Here is a 27149-nt window from a genome sequence, read left to right on the forward strand (position 1 = left end):
TCTTTAGTCTCTCTGTAAAAATAAGAAGCGAAAAGGATATAAACGTGAATTCTTTATGTTCAGTAATTAATGTTTTAGTATTGTATCTTATTTATAAATTGTCTAGATATCTAATGCAAATCTTTTACTTAGCTTAACTTTAAGGTTAAAAATTACTAAAAGTATTTTGGAAACTACTATTAGGCAGATTTACAGTAAACAAATCATTTTTGAAATAATGTTTCTCGCTTTTCACAAGATGGCACCGAAAGTGAAGAAGGAAGTTCCTGCCCCTCCTAAAGCCAAAGCCAAAACCAAAGCCAAAGCTTTAAAGGCCAAGGAGGCAGTGTTGAAAGGTGTCCACAGCAACACACAGAAAAGAAGATCCGTATGTCACTCACCTTGAGGTGACTCACCCTCACCCAAGGGTGTCACTCACCCAAGACACTGCAACTCCGGAGGCAGCCCAAATATCCTCGGAAGATCACCCCCAGGAGAAACAAGCTTGACCACTATGCTATCATCAAGTTTCCGCTGACCACTGAGTCGGCCATGAAGAAGACAGAAGAAAACAACATGCTTGTGTTCATTGTGGATGTTAAAGCCAACAAGCACCAGATCAAACAGGCTGTAAAGAAGCTCTGGGACATGGATGTGGCCACAGTCAACATCCTGATTCGACCTGATATAGAGAAGAAGGCATATGTTCGACTGGCTCCTGATTATGATGCTTTGGATGTTGCAAGAAAATTGGGATCATCTAAACAGAGTCCAGCTGGCCAACTCTAAATATATGTATATCTTTTCACCATAAAAAAGAAATAATGTTTTTCATAAGAATGACAACTCAATTAGAATCAAATTTATAAGCTTTAAGATTTTACATTTCTAGTAAGTATAATATTAGCTTATTTGAGTAGAACTCAAGCAGAATAGGAATTTATGTTTGTTTTATATTCAATAGTGGTAAATTTGAAGACATAGTTGTTTTATTACACCAAAAATATTATATTAACCTTATTTAACTAAGTTTTATCCAAATCATGTTAACTTAAAAAACATTTGATCAGTTCCTATATTTCTAGGAGTTTGGTGAATATTTATTTATAAATGCTTATTTTTTTCCAAGCCAAGTTAGAATAGAGCACTTTTAAAGGATTTTATAAATGAATTTTGCAAAGCTATCCTGAGTTAAGAAAATATCATATATACATAACACACATTAATAGACATACAAACACAAATAGAGATTTCATAGCTTTCATCCTGAAATTTCATCCATGAATCAGGCACAAATATTCTGATGGTTAATTTTAGACATCTACTTGATTGGATTAAGAGACACACATAGCTGGTAAAACACAATTTCTGGGCATATGTGTGAGGGTGCTTCTGGAAGACACTGAGATAACTCTGACCCAATGTAGATGGGCACAGATATGGTTTGGCTGTGTCCCCACTCAGATGTCATCTTGAATTGTAGTTCCTATAATTCCTACATGTTGTGGGAGGGACCCAGTGGGAGGTGATTGAATCATGGTGGTGGTTACTGCCATGCTGTTCTCATGATAGTGAGTGAGTTCTCATGATCTGATGTTTTTATAAGGAGTTTTTCCAGTTTGGCTCAGCACTTCTCCTTGTTGCTGCCATGTGAAGAAGGACGTCTTTGCTTCCCCTTCCACCATGATTGTGAGGCCCCTCCAGCCATGTGGAACTGTCAGCCCATTAAACCTCTTTGTTCTTTATAAATTGCTCAGACTCAGGTATTTCTTCATAGCAGTGTATAAATGGATGAATACAGGCACCATCCAATTGGTTGAGAACCCAGATAGAACAAAAAGGAAGAGAAAAGGGGAATTATCTCCTTCTGAAATGGAAACATCTTTCTTCTCCTGCCCTTGACATCAGAACTTCAGGGTCTCAGGCCTTTGGCCTCAGAATGAGAGTTACACCATTGGCTTCCCTCACTCTGAGTCCTTTGGACCTGGACTGAGCCATGCTACGCTTTCCTGGTTCTCCAACTTGGCGCTTTCCTGGTTCTCCAACTTGGAGACAGGCTATCGTGGAATTTCTCAGCCTCCATAATTATGTGAACCAATTCCCCTAATGAGTCTTCTCTCGTCTATCTATCTACATATATCACATTGATTCTGCCTTTCTGGAGAACCCTGACTAATGTGATTACAATAATACAAAATTCACTAGCTTATACAGAAGACTTGGTTTTTGTCTTTGCCCCATTTTTTATTTGTATTATAACTTGTGTTTCTGGAAAATGGAACAAGTTTTTACGTTCTTCATATGAGGGCTAAAGCTTTTTTCTCGCTAATACTTTTGGAGATTTGTAAGATTTTCTTTTGTTTTGACATACAATCTTACGGAGGCTGAGAAATATATTTTTTTTCTGTTTTATTTTTCAGTCCCAGGTGTTTGCTTTTGCAGATTCTTGAGCATGTTGAGAGCCTCCAAGGCATGGAGCAGGGTGCCTAAAGTTTCAGTGATTATAGGGAGTTGAGAGACTCAAATGGGAAGGGAAAGGTCTAAAAGGAGGCAGTTTGGAAGATAAAAATTTTCTCAAAGGAGGCATTAAAGTTCTAAATAATTCTTATTCTTAGTAAAGTCATGCAAACAGGAAAGGAAGTAGACAGAATTAGCTCCATATTGGTGGAACACATAGTCAGCAGAGGTTTGAGAAGGGAGAATTTAGTCAACTGAGAAGTTCCCATGAAAGGAGCAAGATCAAGATCACAGAGACACCATGAAACAAAAAGCCAGGAATAACTTCCAACCCAAGAGGAGAACACAGAGGCCTCAAAACCAAAGCTAGGATAAGAAACTTGTAGCCCAAGAGTTACCTTCCAGACAAAGAAGCCTGAGATTCCAACCCAGCTTCACAGAGTACTCACTCAAAATGTTACTGAAACTGTAGGCTTTTCAATGACTTAGTCATGCATGCAAAAGGTATTCCTTAAGGTGGTACAGAAGATGAAGCCCCATATCCAAATATAGCCAAGGAGAAAGAAAGACCCCTGTTGGCAGAGCCATTGGGCAAAGGCAACAGAAAAAGAGACAAGAATCCTAATGGGATGAGATCCTTTCAGATTTAGGCTTATACAAACTCCTGAGAATTGGCAGGTTGACAGCCATAAATGGGGTACCAACTTTTCTACTCATTGGATTACAAGTTCTTCAGCATCCAAAATGATTAACAAAATGACAATTTCTAGGGCTTTTGTGGGAGAGTATGGAAGGTCTTTTTGAACCTTTTAATGCTGTCAACAGAAGAATGATGACATTCACAAATTTAGAAAGGAGATATTTCTTTATTTTTATTTTATTTTATTTTATTTTGAGATGGAGTTTCACTCTTGTTGCCCAGGCTGGAGTGCAATGGTGTGATCTCAGCTCACTGCAACCTCCACCTTCTGGGTTCAAGCGATTCTCCTGCCTCAGCCTCCCAATTAGCTGGGATTACAGATGCCCACCACCAAGCCTGGCTAATTTTTTGTATTTTTAGTAGAGACAGGGTTTCATCATGTTGGCCAGGCTGGTCTCAAACGCCTGACCTCTGGCGATCCACCTGCCTTGGCCTCCCAAAGTGCTGGGATTACAGGCATGAGCCACCACACCCAGTGAGAGATTTATTTCCTATAAAGGGTTGCAGCCTGCAGGATTGTCCTTCTGACAGACTGGGAAGCATAGCCTCCAGCCAGAAGCCAGAAACAGATGCTTCAAGGGAGATGTAAAGGAAATAGTAATTTATGCTGAGTGGAATTGGCAAAAACATATATTTAATAAACTCTAGGAGGAGTCATGAATATTTATGAAAGGAGAAATGCATGCTTGTGCAATTGAGTTTCTTGCTTCTTCATGGGTCCCATGTACAAAAACTGGCAGTGTTAGCACAATCCCAGGGTAGAGTTTTCAGCCCTCTGACATTAAAAGGTGAAGCAGAGGACATGAAAACTCGCTCTGTGCATCCTCTGTACACAGGCCAGAACCTCTCCGTCATGGGTGGTCTCTTATTAGGCAAGAAAGGAGAGGTTGATATCAGTGGCGGTGCCTTTGAAAGGGCTGGTTTCTGTTTAATCCTTAGGGAAGAAAGCCTCATCATGGTTAGCAAATGAGGGGGTATAACGAGGTGTATCTGACACCCATCATCCCATCCTGGCCAAGCTGAGAACTCAGTTTTGAAAGTTACTCTGGGGTTCCCTCAGCCAAGAGTTCGTCTGTTCAGTCAGTTGGGAGCTTAGGATTTCATTTTCATTTATCAATGCTAATGGGAAAGAGTACACTGTCTTCATGGCAGCTGAATTTGCAAGAAACTCCTTGGATGGAGTTAATGGCAGCTGTATTTTTCTGGGAGCTCTGCTTTAATTGGTAAAGTAGGTTCTGGTAAGATTTCTTCCTTTATCTTCAGTATCTCAAATGTTTTCATTTAAATAATCTTTATAAGAACTCTTGATGTCTGAGTGGATTCCCACACAGTCATCTACTATAAGACTTTCTGATTCTCTTTTTCCTTTGGTCATTATGAATAGAGCTTCTGAAAATAATTGCATGGTAGCTTTTATTTAGAAATAACATCAAAGTAGTTGTCCAAATACTTAGGAATGTGATTTTTGGATTGTAAGGTGAGACTTGTTTAGCTTTGGAAAAAACTGCCCAACTTGTAATAGGGGAGGAAAAAGAATTTTCTGTGTTTTTGGAATTCTTAGATGGGACCCTCTGTAACAAATGACAGATTAAAATGGGAAAAACAGAAAAGTTTAAAAACATGTATACCTTATTGATAAGACTCTTTAGTGATTTAGTTATCCTTCTCTTCTTGGTGCTGAGAGAGAGAGGTAGCTTTTAAATGGGGATTTCCTTTATAGATGTAAATTTTCCTTACACAAGGGTAACTTCTACTCTGTTTTCAGAACTTCCTTTGTTGGCATTTTTTTTTTTTTTTTCAAAATAATCAGCTTGGAATAATTCTTAAGCCAAAGGGACATATTTTTGGGTGGCATATTCTGGTTTCCTACCACTATATTTTAGGGTGGCATATTTTGGTCTTATACACTGTGTTCCACCAGCAATGAAAAGAGTTCTTGTTTTTCCTCCAGCAATCTGTCATTTTTTAAAGAGTTTAGCAGTTCTAACAGATATAGACCAGCTGTGCTATCTCATTGTGATTTTCAGTTATCTACTATGTTGAGTATCTTTCGGTATGTTTACTTGCCTTCTGTAGATCATCTTTGGTGAGGTGTCTGTTCAGATCTGTGTGCATTTTTAATTGGGCTGTTTAACTCATTGTTCAGTTTTAAGAATTTTGCATGTATTTTGAATACAAATTCTTTCTCAGATCTGTATTTTGCAAATCTTTTCTTTCAATACGTGACTTGTCTTTTTGTTCCCTTCACAAGGTATTTTCTAGAGTATAAACTTTAAATATTAAGAAACCCACATTGTCATTTCTTCTGTGTATATCAACCTTTTGTGCCACTTGTTAAAATTCATGACCAAACCCAAAGGCACATAGCTTTTCTTCCATAGATTCTTCTAGAAATTGTATAGTTTTGCATTTTTAGTGTAAGGATGATTTTGAGTGATTATTTGTGTAAGTTGTAAAGTTTTCATCTACATGCATATCATTTGCTATGGTTTCCAATTCATTGTTCCCCTACTATTTTTGGGAAAGACACAGGATAGTGGGCTCTGTTAGAGTAGATAGACAGCTAGACATGAACAGGAGGTTGAGCTCCTGGAAAGGGGAAAGTCTAGGAAGACTCACCTGGAGGGACCACCAAAAATTCACATATTAGTAGCATCTGTAATGCTGGAGTGGATGGGCACTTGTCAATTGTGGGTAGGAGGGAGAAGATGTACCTATGCAGAAACACCCTAGAACTCCTCTTAAGATGCTCCAGTCATCATTCACTCTGCAGTAAAAATGTCACAATATTGCTATCTACATGCTGATAAGGATAAAGGGGACATTCTTAAAAGAAGCCTGGCACCATAAGTACAGATTAGGGCAGAGAAGGACATTCAAAAGAGATAGGCGCCGTAGGTACAAATGTGACCGCTGTCAGCCTGCCTGGGATGGCGGGAAGGAGCCTGGTGCCGGAGTGGATTTGGATCCATCACCACACATGTGCCTGAACCAACAGTGAGGAGGTCCCACAAGCCTATGTGGGGCAAGTTGGGGACCTAAGGCAGTAGCAGGAAAACCAAAGAAAACAGGGGCAGACCTGAGACAGAGGCAGGAATGTGAAGAAGTCCAAAATAAAATTCCCTGCACAGGACTCTTAGGCTGCTTTCCTGCATGATCAGCCTACTCCTCCCTATTTTTCTACAATAAGCTCTTCACACTGTATTTTTTTCAATGAAGTTGTCTGCCATCTTTGTACTGCCTCTTGGTGAAAATCTTTCTTCCAAGTTAGAAAAGAACCAGGACATCAGCTCTCCCCAGTAATAGCTCCATTTCAGTTTGAATTTCCAGAACTGGTAGCACTTAATAACTGGCACTCTGACTTTAAGTGGTGCAGGAGGCGGCCAGTAGGGGGCACCAGCCGTCACACCTGGAGCAAGAGGGCCCTGCATAGCCCCCATCTGTCTGCAGGTGGTGTGCTGCGATGACACTGCCAGCAAGAGGGCCCGGCAGTGTCCCCAGCTGCCAGCAGGGGGCGTACGACGACTACACTGTGAGCAAGAGCATCCTGCAGTGTCCTTAGCTGCCAGCAGGTGGCACACGGGCACCACACCATGAGCAAGAGGACCCTGCAGTGTCCTGGTTGGCAGCAGGGTGCGTGCTGCCACTACACTGTGAGCAAGAGGATCCTGTAGTGCCCCCAGCGGCCAGAAAGGGGCGTGGCCCCACTACAAGGCGAGCAAGAGGGCCGGGCAGTGTCCCCAGCTGCCAGCATCGGGAGTGCTGCTACTACACAGTGACCCAGAGAGAATATCCCCAATTGCCAGCAGGCGGCGGGCCATCACTATACTGCCAGCAAGAGGGCCCTGCAGTGCCCCGGCGCCAGCAGGGGGCGCTGGCCACCACTGTAAGAAAGAGAGCCCTGCAATTGCTCTAGTTGCCAGCAGGGGGCGAACTGGCACAGCACCATGAGCAAGAGGGCCCTGTAGTGCGCTGCTCCCCAGCCGCCGGAGGGCGTGGCATGGCGGCTGCTGGGGTCCGGATGGTGGGGGGTGCCTCACACCCCGGAGATCGGGGCCCCCAGCCACCAGGGGAGGTGGCGTGGCGGCTGCTGGAGGCTGGATGGGGGGGCGTGCCTCATCCCCCGGCGATAGGGCTCCCAATAGCCGTTGGGAGAGGTACTATTAGTCCCCACATCACAGGGAGTGCCCCACAGATATCATCGAGTTGGTGTTCACCTTCTGCTATTTGAGGAGTAATACCATGGTCTCGTCTTCCGGACATCAGGAAGCGTATATCCCGGGGTTGTACAGTGTCTGCGATACTGGGAGTAATATCAATCTCCTGGCCTTGTAATATTAAGAAGAACGTCACAGTGTGGATGTACAACCTCTGCCATATTGGGAGTAATATTAGCCTCTGCCCTCCATGGATATTAGGAACAATATCCCAGGCTGGGTGTTCGCCTCCTGCTGCACGGAGTGTTATATCACCTTCTCCCTTCTAGGATATTAATAACACTATCACGGGGCGGGTGAACACAACCTGCGAATTATTATCAACCTCTTCCCCTCCTGATACTGGGAACAATATCACAGAAGAGCTTTACCCTCCCTGCGATATTGGGAGCAATAGCATAGGCTTCTTCCGGGAATATTAGGAGCAATATTACCGGGTGGCTGTCCATTCCTTGCTATGTTGGGAGTCGTGTCATACACTACCTCCCTGGATATTAGGATCAGTGTCACGGGGTCAGTGTACACCTACTGCGATATTAAAACTAAACTCCTGCTCTCCGTCCCAGGATATTAGGAACATCACAGGTAGGTGTACACTGCCTGTGGTAATAGGAGTAATAATATGGTTATTACACATCAATGATCGATTTTAATAATTATCAATGGTACTAATAATAGGATACCACTGTTAATTTTGGAGAATTATTTTAAGTACCTGATTATGCACACTTCATATTAATTATTAATATTAATGTCATTGAACAATATTATTAGTCCCTAATACTAATCATTATTTTCTTACCAGCATCACTTTGTATTGATTTAAGTAACATTAATTGCAGATATCATTATTTGATTATTAATGGTGATATTAATATTAATTACCATTCCAAATCGTTAACATTTTAAACCACCATCAATTTTTACGAAGTTTATTGTGATCATTAATATCGATTATTAGTATTAATATTTATTATATTTATTAATATTAATAATTAATAGACTTGTTCCTGATATCCACCGGGGAGAGGATGATATTCCTTTAAATATCACAAAAGGTGTACACGCACCCAGTGATACTGCTTCGAATTTCCCCGCGAGAGTGGAGGATGTGACATGCAATATCGCTGGGAGTCGACACACTCCTGGGATACTGTAATTAATATTCAGGGGGAAGAGTATGATATGACTCCCAACACAGGCGATCGGGGGCCCCCAGCTGCCGGGGGGCGTGGCGTGGCGGCTGCTGGGGGCCGTATGGCTGGGGGTGGCTCCCTCCCAGACGATGGGGTTCCCAATAGCCGGTGGGGAGAGAGATGGGCTATTAGTCCCCTCATCGTGGGGAGTGTCTCACATATCACAGTTTGTTTTTCACCTTCTGCCATATGGGGATTAATACCATCTTCTCCCCTTCCGGATATCAGGAAGAGTAGCACACGTTGTTGTACATTGTCTGCCATCCTGGGAGTAATATCCAACTCTCGGCCTTGGAATATTAAGACGAGTGTCACAGGGTGGATGTACACCCTCTTCCATAGTGAGAGTAATATCACCCTCTCCCCTCCATGGATATTAGGAACAATGTCCCAGGCTGGGTGTACGCCTCCTGCTGTATGGAATGCAATATCACCCTCTCCCTTCCAGGATGTTAATAACAATATCACAGGGCGGGTGAACACAGCCTGCTAATTATTATCATCCTGTCCTCCTCCAGATACTCGGAACAGTATCACAGAAGAGCTGTACCCTCCCTGCGATATTGGGAGTAACAGCGTAGGCTTCTTCTGGGAATATTAGGTGCAATATTACCAGGTGGCTGTCCATTCATTGCTATGTTGGGAGTCTGTCATTCTCTACCCCTCTGAATATTAGGATCAGCGTCACGGGGTGAGTGTACACCTACTGCGATATTAAAACTAAAATCATGCTCTCGGTCCCTGGATATTAGGAACTACATCACCGGCAGGTGTACACTCCCTGTGATATTAGGAGTAATAATATGACCATTAAACATCAATGATCGATTTTAATAATTATCAATTTTACTAATAATTAATAGGATCCCATTATTATGGATAATGATTTTAAATATATGATTATGCACGCTTAAAATTATTAATATTAATGTCACTTAACAATATTATTAGTCCCTTATACTAACTGTTATTTTCTTACCAGCATCACATTGTATTGATTTCAGTAACATTAATGGCTGATATCATTATTTTATTATTAATAGTGATATTATTATTAATTATTATTAATTATTACTATTAATTATTATTATGTAATTATTAGTACAAATCGTTAACATTTTAAACCAGTATGAATTGTTACTATCTTTCTTGTGATCATTAATATTGATAATTACTATTAATTTTTATTATATTTATTAATATTAATAATTAATAGACTTGTTCCTGATATCCACCAGGGAGAGGATGATATTGCTCTAAAGATCACAAAAGGTGTACACGCTCCCAGTGATATTGTTTCAATTTCCACGTGGGAGAGCAGGATATGACACCCAATATCGCAGGGAGTAGAAACACTCCTGTGATACTGTTCTTCATATTCACGGAGGAAGAGGATGAGATGACTCCCAATACACACAGGTGTACACCCTCTGAGGGTGTACACACTGGGGGTGTACACCCATCTGTGAAAGAGCTCATAATTACCAAAGGGGGAGATGATATTACTCGCAATATCAGAAACAGGCTGGATCGTGGGGAATATACAACATGGAATACTATACAGCCATAAAAAAGGATGACCTTGTGTCCTTTGTAGGGACATGGATGCAGCTGGAAACCATCATTCTCAGCAAACTATCGGAAGAACAGAAAACCAAACACCGCATATTCTCACTCATAGGTGGGAATTGAAAAATGAGATCTCTTGGACTGGGGATAGGGACCGTCACACTCTGGGGCCTATTATGGGGAGTGGGGAGGGATGGCATTGGGAGTTATACCTGATGTAAATGACGACTTGATGTTTGCTGACGAGTTGATGGGTGCAGCACACTAACATGTCACTAATATACATACGTAACAAACCTGCCCATTGTGCACATGTACCCTAGAAGTTATAGTATAATAATTTTAAAAAATGAAAAAATAAGAAATAAAAGAAAACAATCATTCCAAGTCAAAAATGGGCCAACAATTTTTTACTAGACATTTCTCTAAAGGTGACACACAGATGGCAATAAGCACATGGAAATGTGCTGAATATCAGAGTAATTAGGGATATACAGTTGAAAGCCAGTGTGAAATACCAGTACACACACACACATATCAAAACGTACCCCTACCAAGTGTTGGTGAGAATGTAAAACACCTGGAACTCTCAGATACTGCTGGTGGAAATGTAAAATGGTACAACAAGTTTGGAAAACAGTTTGGACATTTCTTTACAAATTACACATATACCTTCCATTTAACCTCATCATTTCCCTCCTAGATATTTCTGTAAAAGAAATGATAGCACCTGGGCAGAGTGGCGCATGCCTGTAATCCCAGTGCTTTGGGAGACCAAGGCAGGAGGTCTGCTTGAGCCCAGAAGTTTGAGAACAGCCTGGGCAACAGAGGGAGATCCTACCTCTACAAAAAAATAAAAATAAAAATAAAAATAAAAAACAAATAGCCAGGCATGGTGGCATGTGTCTGTAGTCCCAGTTACTAGGGAGGTGTAGGAAGACTGCTTGATCCTGGGAGGTCTGCTTGAGCCCAGGAGGTCAAGGCTGCAGTGAGCCATAATTGCACCACTGCATTCTAGCCTGAGCAACAGAACAAGATCCTGTCTCAAAAGAAAGAAAAAGAAAGAAAGAAAGAAAGAGAGAGAGAAGGAAGGAAGGAAGGAAGGAAGGAAGGAAGGAAGGAAGGAAGGAAGGAAGGAAGGAAGGAAGGAAGGAAGGAAGGAAGGAGAAAGAAAGAAAAAAGAAAAGAGAAATGATAGTCTATTTCTACACAAATATTTGCACACTAATATTTATTGTAGCTTTATTTGTGACAACTAACACCTAGAAACGACCTAGATATCCACCAGCAAGCCAACGGCTAAACCAGTCAGGACGTATCAGTGCAATGGAGGACGGCTCGGCAACGAAAAGGCAGCAGCCGCTGATGCAGCCTGCGTTGCTGAATCTTGAACACATCACGCTGAGCAAGAGCTGGCAGCAGAACAGTGGGCACTGTATGATTCCATGTTGCACAATTCAAGAAGATGCAGACACGTCTATAATGACAGGAAGCGCTCTTCCCGGCGAGGGACTTGCGGAAAGCGAGCGCAGGAGAACTCTGGGGTGATAGGAGCCTCGTTTTTCTGAATGTGGTCTAAGTCTCGCTGATGGGAGATAAGTCAGAACTTCTCACCGTGTAGGTTTTAAATATGTGCAGTTTACTGTGCACCAGTTATGCCGCAATAAAGCTCTAAGCCAGGACAAAAAGAATACTAATACAACGGCAAGAAACCAAACATTTTTTGTCCTATTTCGGGCTCAAAAATATACAATAATTTTTTTTAGATTTGAAGGTAGATTTATGCTAAAATACTGAGCTCAGAGGTGGTTCCTCAAATGTCCATGTCCTAAAGGAGAGTGCATTCTTATAATAGGTTGGTTGTGACTAATTTTAAATCCATATCGCATATCAGAAAGCACATTGCACTGAAAGTGATCAAAAGCCTTATGTCATGGGGACCTGTAAACATGTACAGGTTTGGAAGAGAACATTTCTGGGAAAATATCCAAATCTATTCTTTGTGGGAATGATTCACTTTTAATCTTTTTTTTTTTTTTTTTTTTTTTTTTTGTGACGAAGTCTTGCTCTTGTCCCCAGGCTGGAGTGCGATGGCACGACTTCGCCTCACTGCAACCTCTGCCTCCTGGGTTCAAGCCATTCTCCTGCCTCAGCCTCCTGAGTAGCTGGGATTACAGGGCGCACATCACCACGCCCAGCTAATGTTTGCATTTTTAGTAGTGATGGGGTTTCAGCACGTTGGCCAAGCTGGTCTCTGACTCCTGACCTCAGGTGATCCACCTGCCGCGGCCTCGCAAAGTGGTGTGATTACAGGCATGAGCCACTGTGCCCAGCTCTTTTAATCTTTTAATCAGGAAATCAGCACGACCTTTGAGAGAAGCATTTTAGGCCTCTGGACTCATGTACAGGTTTCGTAGGGCTCTGGGGCCATCGTGTGGTGAGGAGCAGGAGCACAGAGCACACACCTGCCAGAGAAAGAAGGGGAGAAAGACGTCACAGGCTGTCAGAGAGTACCGTTATGTAAACATTAGGGCCTTTTAAAAAAGTTTAGGTTACTTCGTAATCGATAATACAGAAGCGATTAAAGTGTTTCTCAAATTTTACTGTGCATAAGGATCACCCAACAAGTCCTGTTTAAATGAAGTTTGTGATTCAGCATTTCTTGGGGAGCCTTCATTCCTGCCTCTGTCATGCCCCATTCAGAATGCCCAGTGCAGTTCGCAGTCCAGGCTCTGAGCAGCAGGGCTTAGAAGGTGAGGAAGAGAGACAGACACTAATTCCCAAGGGTTGAAGTTAGCATCTTGAGCTGAACCTCAAGCATCCTAGCATTGTGTCCCATGCATGCACAGTCCCAGCCTTTTGGATTGCAGTGAGATACAGGGTCCCCATGAGCATGAAGGTGGCTGAGGCTTCCACAGAAGCTGGGCTGGGTGGGGACTCTGGGCACTCCTCATTCTCATGGCAAGGAGCTTACCCGACTTTTTGAAATTAAAGAAGTCCAAAGTTAGCTAGGCAAGGATTTCTGTTTTTCTCAATATTAGAGTCATGGTAACGTGTATATAAAGCTTATTTATTTGAAATTGCTTTTCAAGCCAGGCATGTTGGCTCATGTCTGTGATCCCAGCACTTTGGGAGGCTGAGGCAGGAGCACCATTTGAGCTCAGAAGTTTGAGACCAGCCTGGGCAACATAGTGAGACCTCGTCTCTACTAAAAATAAAAAACAATTAGCTAGGTATGGTGGTGCACACCTGTAGTCCCAGTTACTCAGGAGGCTGATGAAGGAGGATCTCATGAGCCCAGGAGAACGAGGATGCAGTGAGCTATAATTATGCCACTGCACTCCAGGCTGGGCAACAGAGTGAGATTCTGTCTCAAAAAAAAATTTTTTTTAAGAATTATATATATATATATATATGTATATATATATATATATATATATATGTATTTTTTGAGATGGAGTCTCACTCTATCACCTAGGCTACATTACAGTGGTGAGATCTCAGCTTACTGCAACCTCTGCCCCCAAGTTCAAGCAATTCTCCTTCCTCAGCCTCCAAAGTAGCTAGGATTATAGGCACCTGCCATCATGCCTGGGTAATTTCTGTATTTTTAGTAGAGATGGGCTTTCGCCATGTTGGACAGGCTGGTCTCAAACTCCTGACCTCAGGTGATCTGCCCACCTTGGCCTCCCAAACGGCTGGGATGACAGGTGTGAGCCACCGTGCCCGGCCTCTATATGTATATATTTTCTAAATTCCAAATTTGTCCAGCTAGCTAGGGAATGCAGCAAAAGAAAGGTGTCTAGAGCCCCATTTGTTCCAATACGATAAACATGGAAAGGACACACATTTCAGCTAACACTGATTGAAGACGCCCCATGTTTGAGGCAGGATATAGGGGCAATGGGGTCCCTACCTAACGTTGTGCAAAGAAACACAGCCCCCATCCTCAAAAAGGTTGGCATCGTGATGGGGTAAAGTCTATTCGAAATGCCTCGTGGATGAATCTAGCATTTCCCTTATGAGCACAGTGCCACGTCCACCCTGCTGTTTGTCTTACAAATGGACCATTTGGGATCTGGTCCCAGCCTAAAGAAGTAATGAGGCCAGGCACGGTGGCTCACGCCTGTAATCCCAGCACTTTGGGAGGCTGAGGTGGGCGGATCATGAGGTCAGGAGATCGAGACCATCCTGGCTAACACAGTGAAACCCTGACTCTACTAAAAATGCAAAATAATTAGCCAGGCGTGGTGGCGGGCACCTGTAGTCCCAGCTACTCGGGAGGCTGAGGCAGGAGAATGGCATGAACCAGGGAGGTGGAGCTTGCAGTAGGCAGAGATTGAGCCACTGCACTCCAGCCTGGGCGATAAAGCCAGACTCCATCTCAAAAAAAAAAAAAAAAGAAGTAAAAGAAGTAACGAAGCAACAAGGAGGCATCCTCCTCACGACAAAGAAAGGTGGGAGGAAGGGAGGGACGGGGAGAGAGCGCTAGAGAGACGGAGAGAAAACAGATGGATCTTTTCCCCAATCAGTAAGAAATTTTCAAAATATTTTAATACCTTCTTTTAAATATGATTCAAACTATGTTTTTTTTTTTTTTTTTTTTTTTTTTTGAGACGGAGTCTCACTCTGTCGCCCAGGCTGGAGTGCAGTGGCCGGATCTCAGCTCACTGCAAGCTCCGCCTCCCGAGTTTACGCCATTCTCCTGCCTCAGCCTCCCGAGTAGCTGGGACTACAGGCGCCCGCCACCTCGCCCGGCTAGATTTTTGTATTTTTTTTTTTTAGTAGAGACGGGGTTTCACCGTGTTAGCCAGGATGGTCTCGACCTCCTGACCTCGTGATCCACCCGTCTCGGCCTCCCAAAGTGCTGGGATTACAGGCTTGAGCCACCACGCCCGGCCCAAACTATGTTTTTTAAAACCATGAATCACACAAAGAAATGAATCTAATTTGACCCCCACACAGACCGAAATCAGCTTCACAAAGCGGTTGTTACTCTTACTAAATGTGACGCATTCAGGTATTTTTTGTTCTATTTCATTACATTAAACAAAACAATGCTGGTCACTGCCTACCAAGAGGTTCACACAGCTCACTGACTAATTCAGGGGTACTTGTCACTCCCGGACACTTGGTCCCCAGCCCACCCGGCTCTCCTCTATTGGAAGCAAGCTGCCTGAGGCTATTTTAAGTGCTCTCCTTTCTCCTCCAGGAATGGGAATCTGTCCAGCTGAGCCCCAGACGCTGGAGGGGTCCCGGGGCTCAGTCAGCCCTGCGCCACCCTCCGGTTCCTCTTCTGGTCATACAAGGAAGTCCAGTGCGGGGATGACTAAGCAGCTGACCTGGGGGGAGAGCAGCCCTGGAGTGGAGGCAGGACTGGCCTCTCCTGCCAGCCATCAGCCCCTGTGGGCTTGTCCTGTGGTGAAAAGTCCCAGGCCTCCCACCAGGGAGCACCTGACCGCTCTGCTCCCTGAGAGGAGTGAAGTGAGCCTCAAGGTCGGCCGGTAGAGGCACAGCCTTGCACTGACATCAGGCGCTAAGCTCTAGTTCCACACAGAGATAGCGGGTCTGTCCTGGCCTCCCATGGGCTCCCAGGGGCAGGGAGATCTGGCCTGACCTTCCCAGCAACGCCTGCCTCAGTGGAGAAACCCCAGCTTCCCAGCATCAGGACACACTCTCTCTCACACCCTCCGTAGTTCCCACCGACCTCACCGCAAAGTGCACAGTAGAAACTCAGAGTCCTACTGAGGAGACACCTGCCCAGCTGTCAGCCTGCTTCCTCCACCTGCTCCCCCCACCTGCTCTATCTCCTGCTGTCTACACCTGTTCCCCCACCTGCTGTCTCACCAGCTTCCTCCACCTGCTCCCCCCATCTGCTCTCTCACATGCTTCCTCCACCTGCTCCCCCACCTGCTCGCTCACCTGCTGTCTACACCTGTTCCCCCCACCTGCTCACTCACCTGCTTCCTCAACCTGCTCCCCCCATCTGCTCTATCACCTGCTGTCTGCACTCATTCCCCCCACCTGCTCTATCACCTGCTTCCTCCACCTGCTCCCTCCACCTGCTCTCTCACCTGCTGTCTACACCTGCTTCCCCCACCTGCTCTCTCACCTGCTGTCTACACCTGCTCCCCCCACCTGCTGTCTCACCTGCTTCCTCCACCTGCTCCTCCAACCTGCTTTCTCATCTGCTTCCTCCACCTGTTCCCCCAACCTGCTCTCTCACCTACTGTCTACACCTGTTCTTTGCTCTGGCTGCCCCCACCCATCCAGCTCCCCCACACCCTTCTTGGACACTGCCCGGCACTTCCCAGCTCCCTCACACAATGCTGCCCCCCCTCCCAACTCACGTCCTGCTTTCTCGATGGTCTTCCCAGAGGAGGTCCCACCTTCCCAGCCCCTACCTGTTCCTCAGGTCACCATTTCCTGGAACCACCTTCCATCCCCCAGAACTCAGCTGGGCCCTGCAAACATGTACATGCTACCAGGTGACGTGGCCACTCCTCCTGCAAAGCTTTTCCAGATGTCTCTGTTTTTCTTGTTCTTCAGAATGATAAAAGTTCCCAGATCCCAGGGACTTTTAGGCTGCTCCCACCACAGAGCTGGCCAGCGTCCTTTGAGGCAGAGAAATGCTAGTCCATGAGGTGGGGCCTGTCTCCCGGGCTGGGAGCCTGGAGTCACTGAACCAGGAAGCCAGCCCAGTGCCCAGGGCTTCACTTTCCTGCTGCGTGTTCAGTTTTGAAAGAGAGGAATACTAATGAAGTTTGCTTAACCTCCTAAGTGAGTGTGTGTACGTGCATGTGAATACATGCACGTACACACACACACACACATACTCACACACACACACACATGCACACACACACACCAGCCCCTGTAAACAAGGTTGCAGTTTCCAGAGAAGATGGCTCCCTCATCCTACAGAGAATTAAGACAAATCCTCATGAAGCAACAAGCAGAAGTCAGGGGAAAATCATTAACTCTGAATGAGAATCTCAGGAATTCATAAACATGATCTGAAATTAGCCATCTCCAGGGAAGGGTTCCAGAAGCCTATTTTGTAGGAAGAAATTTGAGGATCCACTGCCAATAAAATTAGAATCATTCCTGGAATGTTGCCAGGATATAGCTTACAAGATAGAAAAACAAGCTCAAATCATAGGAGTGTATTTAAACAAAAAAAAGAAAGAAAGAAAAGAATAGAACAGTCAGAAGATGGTCATGTTCTAAAAGAACTGCAGGAATAAGGGAATCAAAAACAATATGCTCCAAAACCCTTTAGAGAAGGTGTGCTCGGGCTCCAGACAGTTGGCCTGATTCTTTGGACAAAAGTGGTGAATTGGTCCTCTCTCCTTCTCTCTCTTCCTCCCTCTCTCTCTCCCTCTCTTTCTCCCTCTCTCTGTCCTTCCCTCCATCCCTCTATCCATCCCTTTCTCTCTCTCTCCCTCTCTCTCTCCCTCCCTCCCTTTCTCCCTATCTTCCCCTTCCTCTCTCCCTCTCTCTCTCTCTCTCTCTCTCTCTCTCCCCTCACTCTCCCCCTCTCTCTCTCTGTCTCCCTGACTGTTTCTCTGTCCCCTCCCTGTATCCCATACACATCATGGTAGAAATGCTCCTTAGGATCATCCCACGTCCTCTGTGGTCATCCACACCTTTCAACCTGCCCTCTGATCTGTATACCGTCCTAGTTTATTCTGCCCACCTGAAAAAGCTCAGTCATGCAGGTAGAAGATGCTGCTGTTCTATTTCCATGATGTCAATCGCCTAGAAATTAAGGGGAAAACCCATTCACCAAAAAAAAGGGACTTTATGGAGAATCTTAGCATTTAGTTCTGTTATCCTCCTTTTTTTTCTTTTGTTTAGGGTCTGGGTCCTGGGAAGCTCTGGGATGAACATGACTCCTGAGCACAGACACCGCCCTGACAGAGGTTCGTGCGTGTTCGGCTTCATCCTCGGAACTTTACACTCACACTTGACTCACCCACTTTATGTGTCTTTTTTTTTTTTTTTTTGGCCTGACTTTTAAAAAACCAATCTGAGAATAAAGTTTAAAAAGAGAGTTTCTGAATCCTTAACTGAGGTCAAAATCTTGGAGTGAAAGCCAAAGATGCAGTGTCCAAGAAGCCAGGGGAACGGGGGCGTCCCCGAACCCAGAATCAGTCAGCAGTGGGGAGAAAACAAGGGCTTCTATGTGCGGCTCCCTGATGAGCACTTGGAAAGCAAATGCGTTTCAGCCCAGAAGAAGGTCAAGTGAGGAAATGACCTAAATGGGGTTTATTCCTTGCCCAGCCCTGAGACTGGGCTGGAGGCCCCAGGCAGGAGAGGGAGGGCCAGGCTCCATCAGGCTCTCACCACAGAAAACGATGATGGACCAGGAAGCTGCAGAGTGAGTCGACCTTCCTGCCCTCTCTGCAGAGGCCTGGACCCCCTCACTCCCTCTTCTTATTTAGTCTGGCTACTATTGGCATATTAAAGTTGGTGATCATTTTGAACATGAGTGCTAAACTGAATTTTGTTAGTTCTAATAATTTATCAGAGCATTTTAATATTTCTAGGAAACAGAAGTATTACATTATCCTCAGAATAATTTTGTCTTTCTTGTTAATAATAATAGTCCTTCAGTCACCCTGCCTTCCCACTGGGTATGAGTGCATCTCTGCTAATGTGGGGCATGAGAACGGATGCCAGAGGCAGAGCAAGCAGCTCAGAGGCCATAGCAGCTATTCATTATTTTGTTTATTTATTTATTTATTTATTTTGAGATGGAGTCTCACTCTGTTGCCCAGGCTGGAGTGCAATGGCGCAATCTCAGCTCACTGCAATTTCCACCTCCTGGGTTCAAGCGATTCTCCTGACTCAGCTGCCAGAGTAGCTGGGATTACAGGCACCCACCACTATGCCAGGCTAATTTTTTGTACTTTTAGTAGAGACGAAGTTTCACCATGTTGGCAAGGTTGGTCTTGAACCCCTGGCCTCGGGTGATTCACCCACCTTGGCCTCCTAAAGCGCTAAGATTACAGGCATGAGCCACCGTGCCTGGCCCATTGTGGCATCTTAATCACAGAGCGAAGAAGGCCTGGACCCAGCATGAAGATGATGAAAAGGGGGAAGAGCAGCTCTCTCACCTGTGGTGTTGCCAGGCGCTTCCAACTTTCAACATAAGGGACACTAAATAGCTTTCCCAACAAAAACAACTGAGATGTTGGGTAAAACCTACAAAAATGCATCTTTGTAATTGCATTACTGGGCTGGCATTGAAGGATGGAATCCACAGCAGTCAATAAAGAATTGGCAGGAACCAAAGTGGAATTTTTTTTTTTCTGTTTAGACAGTTGCACAGAAGATGGGGCATCAGAAACAAAACTGGATGTCTCTCCAAAATGAGGTCAGAAATCTGACATCTTAGACTTAAAATAAAAGCCCACCTCAGAGCAGGAGCAGCAAGGAGAGCACCTGTCCCTGCATTGGTGCTGGGTAGAGGGAAAACCACTGACCCTGAGAACCGATGAGAAACAGTCCTCCAGGAGTTCATGCTGGAGGACTGGAGAGCATGGGTCAAACCGACGTGGCACCAGGCTTCACCTCTACCCCATGTGAGTGAACATCTTTGCTGAAACAATGCAACCCTGTCCTCAAAATATCTCTCCACATAAAATTCCAAGGAAGATAAGTCCACGTGCAAAAAGTTACAAAATATAAGTAAACAAAGTACTGTGGATACATCCAATAATTCAAGAAACAAATTCAGCAGAGCCACAAAAATCCAAAAGGAGGAAAAGATCAACTGCTGACAAAGTATCCACTGCTGTTGCTCCTGTTAAAAAACTATTTCATAAAAAGCTAGACACGCCCTTCTGCGACCTCACACTTGCCTTCTCAGGCATGTCTGCCCCAGAAATGCCCTTGCACTGTCTTCTCCAAGAGACACATACAGGGCAAGAATATTTAGGCAGTGACTGTAGAAATAGAAAACACCTGAAAGCCATCCAAATACACCTCTACCAAAGAAAAAAGCTGCCATAGTCACATTGTGGAATATGATACAGCTGTGAAAATGAACTGCACTTAGAAGCATCAACAATGAAAAATTGGCCGGGTGCGGTGGCTCAAGCCTGTAATCCCAGCACTTTGGGAGGCCGAGACGGGTGAATCACGAGGTCAGGAGATCGAGACCATCCTGGCTAACACGGTGAAACCCCATCTCTACTAAAAAATACAAAAAAACTAGCCGGGCGAGGTGGTGGGCGCCTGTAGTCCCAGCTACTCCGGAGGCTGAGGCAGGAGAATAGCGTGAACCCGGGAGGCGGAGCTTGCAGTGAGCTGAGATCTGGCCACTGCACTCCAGCCTGGGCGACAGAGCGAGACTCTGTCTCAAAAAAAAAAAAAAAAATGAAAAATTACAGTGAACAAAGGAAATTACTGAAAAATACACTGCTATTCCATGTAGAGTTCACAAACCATAACATATGACATTGCTTAATAATATACACAGAAATGATAAACCTTATGAAAAGCAAGACAAACATTAACACATTAGTCCTATGTCTGGGTGAAGAAGGGAGATCCAGGTGATCAAGGAAGGGCATATTGTAGCCTTTCAAGACACTCGATGCTAATGGATGATGACATCACTGCAATTATTAATCTATCGGATTATGCATTCAGTTTTGTTTGTTTGTTTGTTTTTGAGGTGGAGTTTTGCTCATGTAGCCCAGGCTAGACTGTAATGGCACGATCTCGACTCACTGCAACTTCTGTCTCCTGGGTTCAAACAACTCTCCCACCTCAGCCTCCCGAGTAGCTGGGATCACAGGTGCCTGCCATGATGCTTAGCTAACTTTCTGTATTTTTTAAGTAGAGACGGGTTTCACCATGTTGGCCAGGCTGGTCTTGAACACCTGACCTCAAATGATTCACCCGCCTCAGCCTCTGAAAGTGCTGGGATTACAGGCATGAGCCACCGTGCCCACCCAAATTTTATAGACTCTTATGTGTCGTATATTTCATAATAAAACATAAAAAATAAAATATTTACTGTAGTTTGTAAATGAAAGAGCAATAAAAAATGTTGCAAACTTTTAAACATCAAACCTGTTGTATAGCTCATAGTGACCCTCGTATTAAGCTGTGGTAGGTTCCAAGTTGCATTTCATTGTCATTTTCTAAAAGCTAGGTAAACAAATGAAAAACAGAATTCAGTTTTAAAACAAGATATTAAGATAATGTTACTGGTTGAAGGTGTCCGATTCTTGGAGCCTTGAACCAAGAACTGGACACAACGCAAAAACGGAGCAAGGAAAGAATGAAGCAGCAAAAGCAGAGACTGACGGAAAATGAAAGCACACTCCACAGGGTGGGAGCGCCTGAGCACAGGGAGCCTGTTACTGAAGTTTCTGGGGTTTAAATCCCCTCTAGAGGTTTCCATTGGTTACTTCCTGTGCACCCTATGTAAATGAAGAGGATGAAGTCAAATTACAAAGTCGTGTGCTCGGTGTACGCCCTGTGGAAATGGACAGGATATTTCCTGTCATAGCCCAAGAGTTTCCATTTGATTTAGTTCTCCGAAGTCAGGGTGAATCGGCCTTATGTTCCTGCCTCCAGACCCTTTTCTCCTGCCCCCGTGGAATGGATGGCAGGACATGGAAAAGTGTTTTGTCCAAATGACATGTCCCAGGGCACTGGAAGCTGAGGACAAGAGGGAACCAGTTGGTGCCACTGAGGAATGCTCACCCGCGTCTCCACACCGCACAGAACAAAGTGAGTGTCCTTGTCCTGAACCCTCTGAAGTAAGTATCTCGCCTCAGGGCTTTCATGAAACCCTTTTTTGGAGAGGCTCCTTCTCTCTCCTTTTGCAGCCACAAGGCAGCAGGGATTGCCCCCCTCACGCTGAAGTTCTTCTAAAAACAAAACAACAAAAAAGAGAGAATAAAATAATAGAATTAATGTAATAAATAATAAAATAATGAAAATGAAACTTTTTTTTTTACAAAAGCAGCTCTGGAATTTCATGTATTGGCATTAAAAGCAGAGAATGGGCCTATAGGCCTGGCAGGGTGGCTCACGCCTGTAATCCCAGCACTTTGGGAGACCGAGGAGGGTGGATCACGAGGCCAGGAGATCGAGACCATCCTGGCTAACACAGTGAAACCCCATCTCTGCTAAAAATACAAAAAATTAGCCGGCCATGGTGGCGGGAGCCTGTAGTCCCAGCTACTCGGGAGGCTCAGACAGGAGAGTGGCGTGAACCCGGGAGGCAGAGCTTGCAGTGAGCTGAGATCCCGTCACTGTACCCCAGCCTGGGCGACAGAGCCAGACTCTGTCTAAAAGAAAAAAAAAAAAAAAGAAAAAGAAAATGAGTCTATAGAGCTCAATTCAATGGCAAAAAATTAAGGAAAGAATAAAAAGACTCTGCTAATAATGGTGACATGAGCTGCTCATACTGTCATTTTTTCTGGGACCTAATATTGGGGAGGAGGTGGGACCACCTGCCACCAGGCTCCAGGTGATTTTCAGGCTGTTCCCCCAAATCACTGCAGCCTTTTCCCTGCTGGTCCCTTGATCCTGCTGCTGTGCCGGGCGTCCTGTGTGGCAGGAAGGCACCTCGGCAGCTTCCAGTGGGATAGGCCTGCAGCATTCTGAGTCCTGAATGCCGTGATCACTAGGAAGTGAGGAGACACAAGCAGGAAGGGTTCAGGGATGGAGCGGCCGCTTCTCAGGGATCAGTCTCAGGCCCGAGCTGGGAAGAATCCCCTTTCAGGACAATGGCTCCAGGCTGAGGTCAATGCTGTTTCTGTGCATTATGATGACTGACCTGCATCCACAGGGAAGTGTATCCAGGCTCCTTTTTTTCCAGGCAAAGTTGGGAACACCTTGAAATGGGCACTGGTGGATTTCAATTCCAGCCTTCCAGAAGCCACTCCAAATGGAAATTGAGCTAAGGGATGTAGCTGGAGTAAGTAAACAACTTTAGGTCCTGAACAACAATTTTCAGATACAATATAGTGTGCAGGGAAAAATAAAGCCTCGGGACCCCAATTCACAGCCAAAAAGGAAAAAAACATTAGCTGAAAGCTGAATCATGCAAGAAACTGCCTTTCCTCTTGTTCCTAAGCAGATAGCTACAGATAAAGGGTTACATATCTCCACAGGATGCTACTCTATGTTCACCTTATGTTATGTAAAGGACTGCTTTACCGCATATGAGATGAAGACAAAACTGACTATTCCCCATCTGCTCTCTTTCTCTTGCAACCTGAGGAACACCACAGGCTCCCTCTTTCCCCTCCAGCCCACGCTTTTCCTCCAGCCCACGCTTTTGCTCCAGCCCACCCTTCCCTCCAGCCCGCCCTTCCCCTCCAGCCCACCCTTCCCTCCAGCCCACCCTTCCTCTTCAGCCCACCCTTCCCCTTTAACTACTGAAGCCCTCAAAATCATCTTGGGAGGAAGGCACAGACCACAGACTGTTTCTGTGATTCCGTGTTTTGTTCTTCCAAGCATGTCCTTAACCTTGGCAGAATTAACTTTTAAATGGATTGAGATCAGTCTCAGGCACCTTTTGGTTTACAATCGCATGCCTCAGCCATTGCACAGCTCTCTGGCCTTTGTCCTCTTTTACCAAAGGAGGAGAGTGGATTCCATGTTCCTAAAATCCCTTCAGGTCTCCATAGGTTTCTGGGAGGATACGATTACCTAAGAGATTAGAGAGAGCATCATAAAATGTAAGTAGACGGTGTGTGGCAGTTAGGGTTAAGTTTGGCTGCATAAAACAGAAGACTCAAGCTAACAGAGGCTCACACATATAAAAGTCTGTCTTTTCACATGAAAGGAATCTGAAGGCTTTCAATCCTCCCCTGTTCACTGGATCTGTGATCTTATCAGAGAGCCCAGCTTCTCCTATCATTCCCTCAGGCACTTTGACTGAAGGTGGTTGTATCTTCTAGATCACCTCATGCCCCAAGAGAGCAGCTTTGTTCACAATCACAGCTGCATTCAAAGCAGCAGGGAAAAGAAAAAATTTTAAAAAGCCATACTCAGTAGTTTGGCTCCTTTTAAGGAGTCCTTTTGGACGTCCTGCTCAACAATTCTACTTATATCACATGGGCCAGAATGGACCCACATGGCCACATGGGTGCACAAAGACAGCTGGGGAATGAAGCATTTAGTGTGGAGCCTTGGTCACAAGAGGAGGAGGAAATGGATGTTGAACCAACTGTTTCTGTCACATGGCATGTTAGTTGAGCTTGGAAGGATGAGTGGGTTATTCACAGACAGGCTTGGAGAGAGACACAAGCAAGGATGGTGTGTGGAAGAAGCACGCCGGAAATTCACAGGATAAAAAGAGTCTCCTCCTCACTGCAGATTCTTCTCGCTAAAAACTCAAGGGCTTCTGAATTATTTCCGTATTCTTTCTTTCTGAATTTAGAAGATTTACAATTCAATTATATGTAATGCTAAGACATCCTCTTCTTGGGGATTGTTTAAACACAAGTCTGTTTGGGTTTGGAAAGAGAAACCTAAGACCTACTTGGAGGGGGAGGGAGTTTCAAGGTTCCTGGAACACAATGCTGGAAGGAATTCAGGCAAAATATTCTATGGTCTTCTGACTGTTCTCTGGTGCCTGTTGTGAAGTCTAAAAGCTGTGATGCTCCCCAGGAATGGCTATGTTCTGAAAGCTTTTCCAGGAAAGTGCCTTGAGCTGGGCTACATTGTTAGCTCTCTGGTTCACAGAAAGAGTCTTCTCAAAGTCCAGAGGGCACTTAGATAAGACAGACTACATGACACTCAAGGTTTTCTCCGTGGTTTTCTTCCAGACATCTCTGAGGCATCAGAAGCAAGGATCAATAACTCAGTGTAACAGAAATTTTAAAATGAATCAAATATTTGGATGGAAAGAGAAACCTTCAAATTTGTGCCTACTATTTAGCATTTTATCTTCCACAAAGCAAAACAAACCTATAAACTTCTGACTGCAACTGTGAGGGAAGAGGATCCTAAAACATTTTTTCTTAGCCTGTTTTCTGCTTCTCTTAACAGAGTGCCTGAGACTGGGTAATTTACAAAAACAGAGATTCACTTCTCACAGTCCTGGAAGTGGGAAGTACAAGGTTAAGGGGTGGTGGGCATCTGGCAAGGACCTTTGTGCTGTGTCATCCCACAGGAAGGTGGAAGGGCAAGAGATCATGAAGGAGTAAGAGGGGTCAAACTCACTTTTGTAACAGACCAACTCTTGTGATAAGGAACCCACTCCCCCAATAACAACATTAGTCCACTCACGAGGGTGAAACCCTCATGACCTGATCAACCCTTAAAGATCCCTCCCCTCAGCACTACTGCATGGGGGATTCAGTTTCCAACACTTGAAATTTGGGGGACACTTTCAAACCATAGTAAGAAAGAAATGGCAAAAATAAATTACTTATACAGTGTTTATCACTAATAATAAGGTATGCACAAAACATCATTTATAGTCTATATTCACTATAAGATATTGTGCTCTATTTTCATGTTAGTTCATGCAAAGAAATAACAAACAAAGAGAAGATTTTCGAGAGAAGTGTTAAGAAACAGCACCATAACCTTTAGTAAAACTGAGTAACTGGTGGAAGTCATTGTTTTAAAAACCTTTTTTATTGGCTGGTTGTTTGGAAGTCAGTGGTGACATTTCAAGGAGGAGTTGTCATTGGGAAGGCAGATTTCAGGAGGTTTTAGTAAGAGTGCGTGAGGACGTTGAGGAAGGAAGGAGGACAGGTGACTTAGAAAGATTCCTGGTGGCGACGGAAGTCCAGAAATAGAATGGTGACTTCAGGGAGAAGCAATTCAAGGAATGCTGTGCTTTTGCTTCTCTCTTTCTGTCCCTCTCCCCATCTCTCTTTCCATCTCTCTCTGCCTCTCACTTTGTCTGTCTCTGTTTCTCCCTCTCTGTGTCTCTCTCCTGGTTGCTCTGTCTCTCTCTGTCTCTTTTTAGGACTCTGTGTGTGTCTCTGTTTCTCTCTTCCTCTCATCTCTTTCTCCATCTTTCTATGTCTCTCTGTGTCTCTGCTTCTCTGACTTTTTTTCTCTGTCTCTCTCTGTCCCTCTCACTCTCCCTCTCTCTCTCTCTCTCTCTTGTGTGTGTGTGTGTGTGTGTGTGTGTATCTCACTCTCTTGGTTTCTCACTCTCACTCTCCATCTCGCAGCTCTCTTTGGTTTCACTATGCAAGCTGACTCTCCCCACCTGATGATCCAGTGGGATTAGCAGGAACCGAGTGGACTACGGCCACCACCCGCATCCTGTGCCCATCCATGAACTGGGGCAGAGGAGAGGACTGATCTCGTTACTTGGCCTGGCTGGACGTGCTGACCCTCAGGATCACAGGCAGTGGAAGGAGCAGCTCCTGGAAGGTCAGAGTGGGTCCTGTGACGGATGGAAATGACAAGTATGTTGAGCAACAAAAATGATCAGCACTTGGTCTGTGGCAGCAGGAGCTCAGAAGTAAGGAATCCTAGGGCCTTATATGAGTGGCCCATTGTGGCAAAAACTTTTTTAAACAAAAAATAGCCCCTAAGGAGTGTTCCAATGACTACCTCTTAAGCAATACAATTGACCTGTGAACAATGCAGAGATTAGGGGCACCAACTCGCCACACAGTTGAAATTCGGACAATAACTTTTGACTACGCCAAAAGGAATTTACTAATAGTCTATTCTTGGGTGGCAGCCTCAGTGATCACGCAGATAGTTGGTTAACGTACATTTTGTGTGTTATATGTATTGTATAGTGTATTCTTACAGTAAAGTAAGCTAGAGGAAAGCAATCATAAGGAAAATGTGTTTACTATTCATTAAGTGGCTCATCACAGAGGTTCTTCTCCTCATTTTTGCATTGAGTAGGCTGAGGAGGAGGAGGTGGGAGGAGAGGAGGAGGGGTTGGTCTTGCTGTCTAAGTGGTGGCAGAAGTGAAAGAAAATCCATGTGTAAGTAAGTGACCCACGCGGTTTAAACCCTGTTGTTCAAGGGTCAACTGTTTGAACAGGGAAGTTTTGAAGTGATCTCTCT

At 44.6% G+C, this 27149-nt stretch overlaps 2 long non-coding RNA genes and 1 pseudogene across 2 annotated transcripts; 2 read left to right on the forward strand and 1 right to left on the reverse strand.

Annotated features, from left to right (window-relative positions):
* The first annotated feature begins 238 nt into the window (after window positions 1-238).
* LOC104664897 lies at window positions 239-768 on the forward strand (annotated as a pseudogene).
* Window positions 769-12445: 11677 nt separating this feature from the next.
* Window positions 12446-16632, reverse strand: LOC115899266. Its single transcript, XR_004058983.1, has 2 exons — window positions 16523-16632; window positions 12446-12583 (listed from the first exon to the last, which is right to left on the reverse strand). It is a non-coding gene; the product is annotated as an uncharacterized LOC115899266 (long non-coding RNA).
* Window positions 16633-21473: 4841 nt separating this feature from the next.
* On the forward strand, window positions 21474-26898 carry LOC115899047. The gene is made up of 3 exons (XR_004058650.1): window positions 21474-21872; window positions 22969-23067; window positions 26291-26898. It is a non-coding gene; the product is annotated as an uncharacterized LOC115899047 (long non-coding RNA).
* Window positions 26899-27149: the final 251 nt, after the last annotated feature.

The sequence above is a fragment of the Rhinopithecus roxellana genome, chromosome 8, assembly GCF_007565055.1.
Source record: "Rhinopithecus roxellana isolate Shanxi Qingling chromosome 8, ASM756505v1, whole genome shotgun sequence".
NCBI classification, from domain to species: domain Eukaryota; kingdom Metazoa; phylum Chordata; class Mammalia; order Primates; family Cercopithecidae; genus Rhinopithecus; species Rhinopithecus roxellana.